This window comes from Ambystoma mexicanum, chromosome 2q, assembly GCF_040938575.1.
Source record: "Ambystoma mexicanum isolate Mex_15411 chromosome 2q, UKY_AmexF1_1, whole genome shotgun sequence".
Taxonomy (NCBI): Eukaryota; Metazoa; Chordata; class Amphibia; order Caudata; family Ambystomatidae; genus Ambystoma; species Ambystoma mexicanum.
In genome coordinates this window covers 126127884-126142423 of record NC_090924.1, presented here as the reverse complement: position 1 = coordinate 126142423, position 14540 = coordinate 126127884, and the positions used below count along the sequence as shown (strand labels likewise).

The 14540-nt window shown below is 47.5% G+C and overlaps 12 non-coding genes across 12 annotated transcripts; all 12 read right to left on the bottom strand.

The window, feature by feature from the left end:
* Positions 1 to 73: 73 nt before the first annotated feature.
* TRNAP-UGG (transfer RNA proline (anticodon UGG)) lies at positions 74 to 145 on the bottom strand. Its single transcript has one exon. It is a non-coding gene; the product is annotated as a tRNA-Pro (tRNA).
* A 1325-nt stretch (positions 146 to 1470) lies between these two features.
* Positions 1471 to 1543, bottom strand: TRNAV-CAC (transfer RNA valine (anticodon CAC)). The gene has a single exon. It is a non-coding gene; the product is annotated as a tRNA-Val (tRNA).
* Positions 1544 to 1963: 420 nt separating this feature from the next.
* TRNAP-UGG (transfer RNA proline (anticodon UGG)) lies at positions 1964 to 2035 on the bottom strand. Its single transcript has one exon. It is a non-coding gene; the product is annotated as a tRNA-Pro (tRNA).
* A 1319-nt stretch (positions 2036 to 3354) lies between these two features.
* TRNAV-CAC (transfer RNA valine (anticodon CAC)) lies at positions 3355 to 3427 on the bottom strand. The gene has a single exon. It is a non-coding gene; the product is annotated as a tRNA-Val (tRNA).
* A 420-nt stretch (positions 3428 to 3847) lies between these two features.
* Positions 3848 to 3919, bottom strand: TRNAP-UGG (transfer RNA proline (anticodon UGG)). Its single transcript has one exon. It is a non-coding gene; the product is annotated as a tRNA-Pro (tRNA).
* A 1323-nt stretch (positions 3920 to 5242) lies between these two features.
* Positions 5243 to 5315, bottom strand: TRNAV-CAC (transfer RNA valine (anticodon CAC)). Its single transcript has one exon. It is a non-coding gene; the product is annotated as a tRNA-Val (tRNA).
* A 1807-nt stretch (positions 5316 to 7122) lies between these two features.
* On the bottom strand, positions 7123 to 7195 carry TRNAV-CAC (transfer RNA valine (anticodon CAC)). The gene has a single exon. It is a non-coding gene; the product is annotated as a tRNA-Val (tRNA).
* Positions 7196 to 7615: 420 nt separating this feature from the next.
* TRNAP-UGG (transfer RNA proline (anticodon UGG)) lies at positions 7616 to 7687 on the bottom strand. Its single transcript has one exon. It is a non-coding gene; the product is annotated as a tRNA-Pro (tRNA).
* Positions 7688 to 8994: 1307 nt separating this feature from the next.
* TRNAV-CAC (transfer RNA valine (anticodon CAC)) lies at positions 8995 to 9067 on the bottom strand. The gene has a single exon. It is a non-coding gene; the product is annotated as a tRNA-Val (tRNA).
* Positions 9068 to 9487: 420 nt separating this feature from the next.
* TRNAP-UGG (transfer RNA proline (anticodon UGG)) lies at positions 9488 to 9559 on the bottom strand. The gene has a single exon. It is a non-coding gene; the product is annotated as a tRNA-Pro (tRNA).
* A 1807-nt stretch (positions 9560 to 11366) lies between these two features.
* Positions 11367 to 11438, bottom strand: TRNAP-UGG (transfer RNA proline (anticodon UGG)). The gene has a single exon. It is a non-coding gene; the product is annotated as a tRNA-Pro (tRNA).
* Positions 11439 to 12749: 1311 nt separating this feature from the next.
* On the bottom strand, positions 12750 to 12822 carry TRNAV-CAC (transfer RNA valine (anticodon CAC)). Its single transcript has one exon. It is a non-coding gene; the product is annotated as a tRNA-Val (tRNA).
* Positions 12823 to 14540: the final 1718 nt, after the last annotated feature.

Genomic DNA, 14540 nt, shown 5'->3' with positions numbered 1-14540 from the left:
AACCAGAGAGTCTGTCCAATGAAAATAACATTGAAAAAACAAAAAAAAGGAGCTCAAGTTAACCACCTTGATTGGGCTCGTCCGGGATTTGAACCCGGGATCTCTCGCACCCAAAGCGAGAATCATACCCCTAGACCAACGAGCCACGGTCCTTTGAGCATTTGACGGAATTGTCCTCAGCGTTTGCACCCCCCTTAGGATTCGAGGCCAAGAATGCCTATTCCTGAAGTTTGTTCCTGCCGCTGAAAGCCTTGTCGGTGTATGAGCCAAATGAATGCCCCAGTCGGCACGCTCTGACTGTCTTCACAGGTCTCCTCCTCATCCCGAAGGTTGGTGGCCCATTGACATCAGGGTGGAAGGTGCTTGCGATACACTGTTCCTTCCTTCCTTCCTTCCTTCCTTTATTCCTCTTATGCTGTTTATGTAATAAGAGGGGACGATACACAGAAGAGAGAAAGTGGCCCAACACACTAGACTAGCAGTCTTCTGATCAATCTGCAGCTGGCAAGGTGGGGGAGAGCCTTTATTTTGCACCTGCTGGGATCTGCATTGGCAGAAGCTCTGAGGGCTGGGCCTTTCCTTTTGCCTGTAAAAACAAAAAGCAGCCCTCCTCCCTCCAGCCCTGAGAGCATGGGCGTGACACTGGAAAAAGCAGCATCTCCCCTTTGGTAAAGATGACCATTGCACAGCTGCTCACTCAGAGCTCGATCGTGCTCGATCAGGCTCGATCAGGCGAGATATATTTAGGTCACCAGCAAAGTCTGTTCTCTTTTCTTGCGTAGGGTGAGCATTCACAGAGCCCAGCTTCGTTGACAAGAGTGCAAAAGGTGTATACTAAAAGCTTTCTGCTTTACTTGAGCGCCATGGCCGTTATTATATTTTGGCTGCTCCAAGCAATCTCTGTCCAGCCGATGCAAATTTCCAGCTCAAATTTTCCCAGCACTCAAAAAGTCCCTCCTCCCGCCAGCTCTGCTTTCAGGAAGTTCAGCAGAAGCAGTCCAACTTCTGTTCCCACTTCAGAGGAAAAGCTTTCTCGGGCCAGAGAAAGCCAGGGAATCACTGTACCGGCAAGTGCATTTCTTACAACTGGTAATCCCTCAGAACACAGAAATGAAGAAGCTGTATATGAAAATGTATTATTTCTTTGGTACACTAACCTATGTAACTAATATGGACCATTTCAGAGGACGGAGCGGACCCAACTGTGATCCCAGAGACCCAAATACCCAGCAGTAGGGAAAATAAATCCTCTCTGTGCTCTGCAACATTACATACACAAAATGCAAGCGCGTGCATTTTTTTATTGGCCCCATATACAGAATACATGTGAGGATGCTTGCCTTCCCAGTGTATTTCTCAAGCTCTTGAGAGCATATGCTATTTCCATGGGAACGCAAATAAGTTCATACTTTACATTTGTGTGTGACAAAAGGGGAAAAAAACTATTTTGTGTAAAATGCCAGCAGAGAGTGTTTCTGCCCGGTCTCAAACCGGGGACCTTTCGCGTGTGAGGCGAACGTGATAACCACTACACTACAGAAACAGCTGCTTGCTCACCTTTGTAGGGACTGGGAGAACAGGTGCAAAGGGCAGTGCAAGTGGACCTGCTTAAAGACTAATCAAATGCCTTGCGCCTGAAGCTCACACAATCCAGCCTAAAACATACGTCCTATCAAGCATGCGCACATATACAAGTATGCCAGCTGAGGGCCTATGCAGCGTACATAGGGAAGGACATATTTCCACTTTGAGATCGGACGGCCAAAACTCACAAGCAAATCAAGGAATGTTACTGAGAGCTAACAGAGAACACAAAGTGCTTGTCGCAAGGACATGGCACGCAAAGAGGTTCAGGAAGTGAATTGTTCATCGACTACTGCTTACCGAGAAAACCAGAGAGTCTGTCCAATGAAAATAACATTGAAAAAACAAAAAAAAGGAGCTCAAGTTAACCACCTTGATTGGGCTCGTCCGGGATTTGAACCCGGGACCTCTCGCACCCAAAGCGAGAATCATACCCCTAGACCAACGAGCCACGGTCCTTTGAGCATTTGACGGAATTGTCCTCAGCGTTTGCACCCCCCTTAGGATTCGAGGCCAAGAATGCCTATTCCTGAAGTTTGTTCCTGCCGCTGAAAGCCTTGTCGGTGTATGAGCCAAATGAATGCCCCAGTCGGCACGCTCTGACTGTCTTCACAGGTCTCCTCCTCATCCCGAAGGTTGGTGGCCCATTGACATCAGGGTGGAAGGTGCTTGCGATACACTGTTCCTTCCTTCCTTCCTTCCTTCCTTCCTTTATTCCTCTTATGCTGTTTATGTAATAAGAGGGGACGATACACAGAAGAGAGAAAGTGGCCCAACACACTAGACTAGCAGTCTTCTGATCAATCTGCAGCTGGCAAGGTGGGGGAGAGCCTTTATTTTGCACCTGCTGGGATCTGCATTGGCAGAAGCTCTGAGGGCTGGGCCTTTCCTTTTGCCTGTAAAAACAAAAAGCAGCCCTCCTCCCTCCAGCCCTGAGAGCATGGGCGTGACACTGGAAAAAGCAGCATCTCCCCTTTGGTAAAGATGACCATTGCACAGCTGCTCACTCAGAGCTCGATCGTGCTCGATCAGGCGAGATATATTTAGGTCACCAGCAAAGTCTGTTCTCTTTTCTTGCGTAGGGTGAGCATTCACAGAGCCCAGCTTCGTTGACAAGAGTGCAAAAGGTGTATACTAAAAGCTTTCTGCTTTACTTGAGCGCCATGGCCGTTATTATATTTTGGCTGCTCCAAGCAATCTCTGTCCAGCCGATGCAAATTTCCAGCTCAAATTTTCCCAGCACTCAAAAAGTCCCTCCTCCCGCCAGCTCTGCTTTCAGGAAGTTCAGCAGAAGCAGTCCAACTTCTGTTCCCACTTCAGAGGAAAAGCTTTCTCGGGCCAGAGAAAGCCAGGGAATCACTGTACCGGCAAGTGCATTTCTTACAACTGGTAATCCCTCAGAACACAGAAATGAAGAAGCTGTATATGAAAATGTATTATTTCTTTGGTACACTAACCTATGTAACTAATATGGACCATTTCAGAGGACGGAGCGGACCCAACTGTGATCCCAGAGACCCAAATACCCAGCAGTAGGGAAAATAAATCCTCTCTGTGCTCTGCAACATTACATACACAAAATGCAAGCGCGTGCATTTTTTTATTGGCCCCATATACAGAATACATGTGAGGATGCTTGCCTTCCCAGTGTATTTCTCAAGCTCTTGAGAGCATATGCTATTTCCATGGGAACGCAAATAAGTTCATACTTTACATTTGTGTGTGACAAAAGGGGAAAAAAACTATTTTGTGTAAAATGCCAGCAGAGAGTGTTTCTGCCCGGTCTCGAACCGGGGACCTTTCGCGTGTGAGGCGAACGTGATAACCACTACACTACAGAAACAGCTGCTTGCTCACCTTTGTAGGGACTGGGAGAACAGGTGCAAAGGGCAGTGCAAGTGGACCTGCTTAAAGACTAATCAAATGCCTTGCGCCTGAAGCTCACACAATCCAGCCTAAAACATACGTCCTATCAAGCATGCGCACATATACAAGTATGCCAGCTGAGGGCCTATGCAGCGTACAGAGGGAAGGACATATTTCCACTTTGAGATCGGACGGCCAAAACTCACAAGCAAATCAAGGAATGTTACTGAGAGCTAACAGAGAACACAAAGTGCTTGTCGCAAGGACATGGCACGCAAAGAGGTTCAGGAAGTGAATTGTTCATCGACTACTGCTTACCGAGAAAACCAGAGAGTCTGTCCAATGAAAATAACATTGAAAAAACAAAAAAAAGGAGCTCAAGTTAACCACCTTGATTGGGCTCGTCCGGGATTTGAACCCGGGACCTCTCGCACCCAAAGCGAGAATCATACCCCTAGACCAACGAGCCACGGTCCTTTGAGCATTTGACGGAATTGTCCTCAGCGTTTGCACCCCCCTTAGGATTCGAGGCCAAGAATGCCTATTCCTGAAGTTTGTTCCTGCCGCTGAAAGCCTTGTCGGTGTATGAGCCAAATGAATGCCCCAGTCGGCACGCTCTGACTGTCTTCACAGGTCTCCTCCTCATCCCGAAGGTTGGTGGCCCATTGACATCAGGGTGGAAGGTGCTTGCGATACACTGTTCCTTCCTTCCTTCCTTCCTTCCTTCCTTCCTTTATTCCTCTTATGCTGTTTATGTAATAAGAGGGGACGATACACAGAAGAGAGAAAGTGGCCCAACACACTAGACTAGCAGTCTTCTGATCAATCTGCAGCTGGCAAGGTGGGGGAGAGCCTTTATTTTGCACCTGCTGGGATCTGCATTGGCAGAAGCTCTGAGGGCTGGGCCTTTCCTTTTGCCTGTAAAAACAAAAAGCAGCCCTCCTCCCTCCAGCCCTGAGAGCATGGGCGTGACACTGGAAAAAGCAGCATCTCCCCTTTGGTTAAGATGACCATTGCACAGCTGCTCACTCAGAGCTCGATCGTGCTCGATCAGGCGAGATATATTTAGGTCACCAGCAAAGTCTGTTCTCTTTTCTTGCGTAGGGTGAGCATTCACAGAGCCCAGCTTCGTTGACAAGAGTGCAAAAGGTGTATACTAAAAGCTTTCTGCTTTACTTGAGCGCCATGGCCGTTATTATATTTTGGCTGCTCCAAGCAATCTCTGTCCAGCCGATGCAAATTTCCAGCTCAAATTTTCCCAGCACTCAAAAAGTCCCTCCTCCCGCCAGCTCTGCTTTCAGGAAGTTCAGCAGAAGCAGTCCAACTTCTGTTCCCACTTCAGAGGAAAAGCTTTCTCGGGCCAGAGAAAGCCAGGGAATCACTGTACCGGCAAGTGCATTTCTTACAACTGGTAATCCCTCAGAACACAGAAATGAAGAAGCTGTATATGAAAATGTATTATTTCTTTGGTACACTAACCTATGTAACTAATATGGACCATTTCAGAGGACGGAGCGGACCCAACTGTGATCCCAGAGACCCAAATACCCAGCAGTAGGGAAAATAAATCCTCTCTGTGCTCTGCAACATTACATACACAAAATGCAAGCGCGTGCATTTTTTTATTGGCCCCATATACAGAATACATGTGAGGATGCTTGCCTTCCCAGTGTATTTCTCAAGCTCTTGAGAGCATATGCTATTTCCATGGGAACGCAAATAAGTTCATACTTTACATTTGTGTGTGACAAAAGGGGAAAAAAACTATTTTGTGTAAAATGCCAGCAGAGAGTGTTTCTGCCCGGTCTCGAACCGGGGACCTTTCGCGTGTGAGGCGAACGTGATAACCACTACACTACAGAAACAGCTGCTTGCTCACCTTTGTAGGGACTGGGAGAACAGGTGCAAAGGGCAGTGCAAGTGGACCTGCTTAAAGACTAATCAAATGCCTTGCGCCTGAAGCTCACACAATCCAGCCTAAAACATACGTCCTATCAAGCATGCGCACATATACAAGTATGCCAGCTGAGGGCCTATGCAGCGTACAGAGGGAAGGACATATTTCCACTTTGAGATCGGACGGCCAAAACTCACAAGCAAATCAAGGAATGTTACTGAGAGCTAACAGAGAACACAAAGTGCTTGTCGCAAGGACATGGCACGCAAAGAGGTTCAGGAAGTGAATTGTTCATCGACTACTGCTTACCGAGAAAACCAGAGAGTCTGTCCAATGAAAATAACATTGAAAAAACAAAAAAAAGGAGCTCAAGTTAACCACCTTGATTGGGCTCGTCCGGGATTTGGACCCGGGACCTCTCGCACCCAAAGCGAGAATCATACCCCTAGACCAACGAGCCACAGTCCTTTGAGCATTTGACGGAATTGTCCTCAGCGTTTGCACCCCCCTTAGGATTCGAGGCCAAGAATGCCTATTCCTGAAGTTTGTTCCTGCCGCTGAAAGCCTTGTCGGTGTATGAGCCAAATGAATGCCCCAGTCGGCACGCTCTGACTGTCTTCACAGGTCTCCTCCTCATCCCGAAGGTTGGTGGCCCATTGACATCAGGGTGGAAGGTGCTTGCGATACACTGTTCCTTCCTTCCTTCCTTCCTTCCTTTATTCCTCTTATGCTGTTTATGTAATAAGAGGGGACGATACACAGAAGAGAGAAAGTGGCCCAACACACTAGACTAGCAGTCTTCTGATCAATCTGCAGCTGGCAAGGTGGGGGAGAGCCTTTATTTTGCACCTGCTGGGATCTGCATTGGCAGAAGCTCTGAGGGCTGGGCCTTTCCTTTTGCCTGTAAAAACAAAAAGCAGCCCTCCTCCCTCCAGCCCTGAGAGCATGGGCGTGACACTGGAAAAAGCAGCATCTCCCCTTTGGTAAAGATGACCATTGCACAGCTGCTCACTCAGAGCTCGATCGTGCTCGATCAGGCGAGATATATTTAGGTCACCAGCAAAGTCTGTTCTCTTTTCTTGCGTAGGGTGAGCATTCACAGAGCCCAGCTTCGTTGACAAGAGTGCAAAAGGTGTATACTAAAAGCTTTCTGCTTTACTTGAGCGCCATGGCCGTTATTATATTTTGGCTGCTCCAAGCAATCTCTGTCCAGCCGATGCAAATTTCCAGCTCAAATTTTCCCAGCACTCAAAAAGTCCCTCCTCCCGCCAGCTCTGCTTTCAGGAAGTTCAGCAGAAGCAGTCCAACTTCTGTTCCCACTTCAGAGGAAAAGCTTTCTCGGGCCAGAGAAAGCCAGGGAATCACTGTACCGGCAAGTGCATTTCTTACAACTGGTAATCCCTCAGAACACAGAAATGAAGAAGCTGTATATGAAAATGTATTATTTCTTTGGTACACTAACCTATGTAACTAATATGGACCATTTCAGAGGACGGAGCGGACCCAACTGTGATCCCAGAGACCCAAATACCCAGCAGTAGGGAAAATAAATCCTCTCTGTGCTCTGCAACATTACATACACAAAATGCAAGCGCGTGCATTTTTTTATTGGCCCCATATACAGAATACATGTGAGGATGCTTGCCTTCCCAGTGTATTTCTCAAGCTCTTGAGAGCATATGCTATTTCCATGGGAACGCAAATAAGTTCATACTTTACATTTGTGTGTGACAAAAGGGGAAAAAAACTATTTTGTGTAAAATGCCAGCAGAGAGTGTTTCTGCCCGGTCTCGAACCGGGGACCTTTCGCGTGTGAGGCGAACGTGATAACCACTACACTACAGAAACAGCTGCTTGCTCACCTTTGTAGGGACTGGGAGAACAGGTGCAAAGGGCAGTGCAAGTGGACCTGCTTAAAGACTAATCAAATGCCTTGCGCCTGAAGCTCACACAATCCAGCCTAAAACATACGTCCTATCAAGCATGCGCACATATACAAGTATGCCAGCTGAGGGCCTATGCAGCGTACAGAGGGAAGGACATATTTCCACTTTGAGATCGGACGGCCAAAACTCACAAGCAAATCAAGGAATGTTACTGAGAGCTAACAGAGAACACAAAGTGCTTGTCGCAAGGACATGGCACGCAAAGAGGTTCAGGAAGTGAATTGTTCATCGACTACTGCTTACCGAGAAAACCAGAGAGTCTGTCCAATGAAAATAACATTGAAAAAACAAAAAAAAGGAGCTCAAGTTAACCACCTTGATTGGGCTCGTCCGGGATTTGAACCCGGGACCTCTCGCACCCAAAGCGAGAATCATACCCCTAGACCAACGAGCCACGGTCCTTTGAGCATTTGACGGAATTGTCCTCAGCGTTTGCACCCCCCTTAGGATTCGAGGCCAAGAATGCCTATTCCTGAAGTTTGTTCCTGCCGCTGAAAGCCTTGTCGGTGTATGAGCCAAATGAATGCCCCAGTCGGCACGCTCTGACTGTCTTCACAGGTCTCCTCCTCATCCCGAAGGTTGGTGGCCCATTGACATCAGGGTGGAAGGTGCTTGCGATACACTGTTCCTTCCTTCCTTCCTTTATTCCTCTTATGCTGTTTATGTAATAAGAGGGGACGATACACAGAAGAGAGAAAGTGGCCCAACACACTAGACTAGCAGTCTTCTGATCAATCTGCAGCTGGCAAGGTGGGGGAGAGCCTTTATTTTGCACCTGCTGGGATCTGCATTGGCAGAAGCTCTGAGGGCTGGGCCTTTCCTTTTGCCTGTAAAAACAAAAAGCAGCCCTCCTCCCTCCAGCCCTGAGAGCATGGGCGTGACACTGGAAAAAGCAGCATCTCCCCTTTGGTAAAGATGACCATTGCACAGCTGCTCACTCAGAGCTCGATCGTGCTCGATCAGGCGAGATATATTTAGGTCACCAGCAAAGTCTGTTCTCTTTTCTTGCATAGGGTGAGCATTCACAGAGCCCAGCTTCGTTGACAAGAGTGCAAAAGGTGTATACTAAAAGCTTTCTGCTTTACTTGAGCGCCATGGCCGTTATTATATTTTGGCTGCTCCAAGCAATCTCTGTCCAGCCGATGCAAATTTCCAGCTCAAATTTTCCCAGCACTCAAAAAGTCCCTCCTCCCGCCAGCTCTGCTTTCAGGAAGTTCAGCAGAAGCAGTCCAACTTCTGTTCCCACTTCAGAGGAAAAGCTTTCTCGGGCCAGAGAAAGCCAGGGAATCACTGTACCGGCAAGTGCATTTCTTACAACTGGTAATCCCTCAGAACACAGAAATGAAGAAGCTGTATATGAAAATGTATTATTTCTTTGGTACACTAACCTATGTAACTAATATGGACCATTTCAGAGGACGGAGCGGACCCAACTGTGATCCCAGAGACCCAAATACCCAGCAGTAGGGAAAATAAATCCTCTCTGTGCTCTGCAACATTACATACACAAAATGCAAGCGCGTGCATTTTTTTATTGGCCCCATATACAGAATACATGTGAGGATGCTTGCCTTCCCAGTGTATTTCTCAAGCTCTTGAGAGCATATGCTATTTCCATGGGAACGCAAATAAGTTCATACTTTACATTTGTGTGTGACAAAAGGGGAAAAAAACTATTTTGTGTAAAATGCCAGCAGAGAGTGTTTCTGCCCGGTCTCGAACCGGGGACCTTTCGCGTGTGAGGCGAACGTGATAACCACTACACTACAGAAACAGCTGCTTGCTCACCTTTGTAGGGACTGGGAGAACAGGTTCAAAGGGCAGTGCAAGTGGACCTGCTTAAAGACTAATCAAATGCCTTGCGCCTGAAGCTCACACAATCCAGCCTAAAACATACGTCCTATCAAGCATGCGCACATATACAAGTATGCCAGCTGAGGGCCTATGCAGCGTACAGAGGGAAGGACATATTTCCACTTTGAGATCGGACGGCCAAAACTCACAAGCAAATCAAGGAATGTTACTGAGAGCTAACAGAGAACACAAAGTGCTTGTCGCAAGGACATGGCACGCAAAGAGGTTCAGGAAGTGAATTGTTCATCGACTACTGCTTACCGAGAAAACCAGAGAGTCTGTCCAATGAAAATAACATTGAAAAAACAAAAAAAAGGAGCTCAAGTTAACCACCTTGATTGGGCTCGTCCGGGATTTGAACCCGGGACCTCTCGCACCCAAAGCCAGAATCATACCCCTAGACCAACGAGCCACGGTCCTTTGAGCATTTGACGGAATTGTCCTCAGCGTTTGCACCCCCCTTAGGATTCGAGGCCAAGAATGCCTATTCCTGAAGTTTGTTCCTGCCGCTGAAAGCCTTGTCGGTGTATGAGCCAAATGAATGCCCCAGTCGGCACGCTCTGACTGTCTTCACAGGTCTCCTCCTCATCCCGAAGGTTGGTGGCCCATTGACATCAGGGTGGAAGGTGCTTGCGATACACTGTTCCTTCCTTCCTTCCTTCCTTCCTTTATTCCTCTTATGCTGTTTATGTAATAAGAGGGGACGATACACAGAAGAGAGAAAGTGGCCCAACACACTAGACTAGCAGTCTTCTGATCAATCTGCAGCTGGCAAGGTGGGGGAGAGCCTTTATTTTGCACCTGCTGGGATCTGCATTGGCAGAAGCTCTGAGGGCTGGGCCTTTCCTTTTGCCTGTAAAAACAAAAAGCAGCCCTCCTCCCTCCAGCCCTGAGAGCATGGGCGTGACACTGGAAAAAGCAGCATCTCCCCTTTGGTAAAGATGACCATTGCACAGCTGCTCACTCAGAGCTCGATCGTGCTCGATCAGGCGAGATATATTTAGGTCACCAGCAAAGTCTGTTCTCTTTTCTTGCGTAGGGTGAGCATTCACAGAGCCCAGCTTCGTTGACAAGAGTGCAAAAGGTGTATACTAAAAGCTTTCTGCTTTACTTGAGCGCCATGGACGTTATTATATTTTGGCTGCTCCAAGCAATCTCTGTCCAGCCGATGCAAATTTCCAGCTCAAATTTTCCCAGCACTCAAAAAGTCCCTCCTCCCGCCAGCTCTGCTTTCAGGAAGTTCAGCAGAAGCAGTCCAACTTCTGTTCCCACTTCAGAGGAAAAGCTTTCTCGGGCCAGAGAAAGCCAGGGAATCACTGTACCGGCAAGTGCATTTCTTACAACTGGTAATCCCTCAGAACACAGAAATGAAGAAGCTGTATATGAAAATGTATTATTTCTTTGGTACACTAACCTATGTAACTAATATGGACCATTTCAGAGGACGGAGCGGACCCAACTGTGATCCCAGAGACCCAAATACCCAGCAGTAGGGAAAATAAATCCTCTCTGTGCTCTGCAACATTACATACACAAAATGCAAGCGCGTGCATTTTTTTATTGGCCCCATATACAGAATACATGTGAGGATGCTTGCCTTCCCAGTGTATTTCTCAAGCTCTTGAGAGCATATGCTATTTCCATGAGAACGCAAATAAGTTCATACTTTACATTTGTGTGTGACAAAAGGGGAAAAAAACTATTTTGTGTAAAATGCCAGCAGAGAGTGTTTCTGCCCGGTCTCAACCGGGGACCTTTCGCGTGTGAGGCGAACGTGATAACCACTACACTACAGAAACAGCTGCTTGCTCACCTTTGTAGGGACTGGGAGAACAGGTGCAAAGGGCAGAGCAAGTGGACCTGCTTAAAGACTAATCAAATGCCTTGCGCCTGAAGCTCCCACAATCCAGCCTAAAACATACGTCCTATCAAGCATGCGCACATATACAAGTATGCCAGCTGAGGGCCTATGCAGCGTACAGAGGGAAGGACATATTTCCACTTTGAGATCGGACGGCCAAAACTCACAAGCAAATCAAGGAATGTTACTGAGAGCTAACAGAGAACACAAAGTGCTTGTCGCAAGGACATGGCACGCAAAGAGGTTCAGGAAGTGAATTGTTCATCGACTACTGCTTACCGAGAAAACCAGAGAGTCTGTCCAATGAAAATAACATTGAAAAAACAAAAAAAAGGAGCTCAAGTTAACCACCTTGTTTGGGCTCGTCCGGGATTTGAACCCGGGACCTCTCGCACCCAAAGCGAGAATCATACCCCTAGACCAACGAGCCACGGTCCTTTGAGCATTTGACGGAATTGTCCTCAGCGTTTGCACCCCCCTTAGGATTCGAGGCCAAGAATGCCTATTCCTGAAGTTTGTTCCTGCCGCTGAAAGCCTTGTCGGTGTATGAGCCAAATGAATGCCCCAGTCGGCACGCTCTGACTGTCTTCACAGGTCTCCTCCTCATCCCGAAGGTTGGTGGCCCATTGACATCAGGGTGGAAGGTGCTTGCGATACACTGTTCCTTCCTTCCTTCCTTCCTTTATTCCTCTTATGCTGTTTATGTAATAAGAGGGGACGATACACAGAAGAGAGAAAGTGGCCCAACACACTAGACTAGCAGTCTTCTGATCAATCTGCAGCTGGCAAGGTGGGGGAGAGCCTTTATTTTGCACCTGCTGGGATCTGCATTGGCAGAAGCTCTGAGGGCTGGGCCTTTCCTTTTGCCTGTAAAAACAAAAAGCAGCCCTCCTCCCTCCAGCCCTGAGAGCATGGGCGTGACACTGGAAAAAGCAGCATCTCCCCTTTGGTAAAGATGACCATTGCACAGCTGCTCACTCAGAGCTCGATCGTGCTCGATCAGGCGAGATATATTTAGGTCACCAGCAAAGTCTGTTCTCTTTTCTTGCGTAGGGTGAGCATTCACAGAGCCCAGCTTCGTTGACAAGAGTGCAAAAGGTGTATACTAAAAGCTTTCTGCTTTACTTGAGCGCCATGGACGTTATTATATTTTGGCTGCTCCAAGCAATCTCTGTCCAGCCGATGCAAATTTCCAGCTCAAATTTTCCCAGCACTCAAAAAGTCCCTCCTCCCGCCAGCTCTGCTTTCAGGAAGTTCAGCAGAAGCAGTCCAACTTCTGTTCCCACTTCAGAGGAAAAGCTTTCTCGGGCCAGAGAAAGCCAGGGAATCACTGTACCGGCAAGTGCATTTCTTACAACTGGTAATCCCTCAGAACACAGAAATGAAGAAGCTGTATATGAAAATGTATTATTTCTTTGGTACACTAACCTATGTAACTAATATGGACCATTTCAGAGGACGGAGCGGACCCAACTGTGATCCCAGAGACCCAAATACCCAGCAGTAGGGAAAATAAATCCTCTCTGTGCTCTGCAACATTACATACACAAAATGCAAGCGCGTGCATTTTTTTATTGGCCCCATATACAGAATACATGTGAGGATGCTTGCCTTCCCAGTGTATTTCTCAAGCTCTTGAGAGCATATGCTATTTCCATGAGAACGCAAATAAGTTCATACTTTACATTTGTGTGTGACAAAAGGGGAAAAAAACTATTTTGTGTAAAATGCCAGCAGAGAGTGTTTCTGCCCGGTCTCGAACCGGGGACCTTTCGCGTGTGAGGCGAACGTGATAACCACTACACTACAGAAACAGCTGCTTGCTCACCTTTGTAGGGACTGGGAGAACAGGTGCAAAGGGCAGTGCAAGTGGACCTGCTTAAAGACTAATCAAATGCCTTGCGCCTGAAGCTCACACAATCCAGCCTAAAACATACGTCCTATCAAACATGCGCACATATACAAGTATGCCAGCTGAGGGCCTATGCAGCGTACAGAGGGAAGGACACATTTCCACTTTGAGATCGGACGGCCAAAACTCACAAGCAAATCAAGGAATGTTACTGAGAGCTAACAGAGAACACAAAGTGCTTGTCGCAAGGACATGGCACGCAAAGAGGTTCAGGAAGTGAATTGTTCATCGACTACTGCTTACCGAGAAAACCAGAGAGTCTGTCCAATGAAAATAACATTGAAAAAACAAAAAAAAGGAGCTCAAGTTAACCACCTTGATTGGGCTCGTCCGGGACCTCTCGCACCCAAAGCGAGAATCATACCCCTAGACCAACGAGCCACGGTCCTTTGAGCATTTGACGGAATTGTCCTCAGCGTTTGCACCCCCCTTAGGATTCGAGGCCAAGAATGCCTATTCCTGAAGTTTGTTCCTGCCGCTGAAAGCCTTGTCGGTGTATGAGCCAAATGAATGCCCCAGTCGGCACGCTCTGACTGTCTTCACAGGTCTCCTCCTCATCCCGAAGGTTGGTGGCCCATTGACATCAGGGTGGAAGGTGCTTGCGATACACTGTTCCTTCCTTCCTTCCTTCCTTTATTCCTCTTATGCTGTTTATGTAATAAGAGGGGACGATACACAGAAGAGAGAAAGTGGCCCAACACACTAGACTAGCAGTCTTCTGATCAATCTGCAGCTGGCAAGGTGGGGGAGAGCCTTTATTTTGCACCTGCTGGGATCTGCATTGGCAGAAGCTCTGAGGGCTGGGCCTTTCCTTTTGCCTGTAAAAACAAAAAGCAGCCCTCCTCCCTCCAGCCCTGAGAGCATGGGCGTGACACTGGAAAAAGCAGCATCTCCCCTTTGGTAAAGATGACCATTGCACAGCTGCTCACTCAGAGCTCGATCGTGCTCGATCAGGCGAGATATATTTAGGTCACCAGCAAAGTCTGTTCTCTTTTCTTGCGTAGGGTGAGCATTCACAGAGCCCAGCTTCGTTGACAAGAGTGCAAAAGGTGTATACTAAAAGCTTTCTGCTTTACTTGAGCGCCATGGCCGTTATTATATTTTGGCTGCTCCAAGCAATCTCTGTCCAGCCGATGCAAATTTCCAGCTCAAATTTTCCCAGCACTCAAAAAGTCCCTCCTCCCGCCAGCTCTGCTTTCAGGAAGTTCAGCAGAAGCAGTCCAACTTCTGTTCCCACTTCAGAGGAAAAGCTTTCTCGGGCCAGAGAAAGCCAGGGAATCACTGTACCGGCAAGTGCATTTCTTACAACTGGTAATCCCTCAGAACACAGAAATGAAGAAGCTGTATATGAAAATGTATTATTTCTTTGGTACACTAACCTATGTAACTAATATGGACCATTTCAGAGGACGGAGCGGACCCAACTGTGATCCCAGAGACCCAAATACCCAGCAGTAGGGAAAATAAATCCTCTCTGTGCTCTGCAACATTACATACACAAAATGCAAGCGCGTGCATTTTTTTATTGGCCCCATATACAGAATACATGTGAGGATGCTTGCCTTCCCAGTGTATTTCTCAAGCTCTTGAGAGCATATGCTATTTCCATGAGAACGCAAA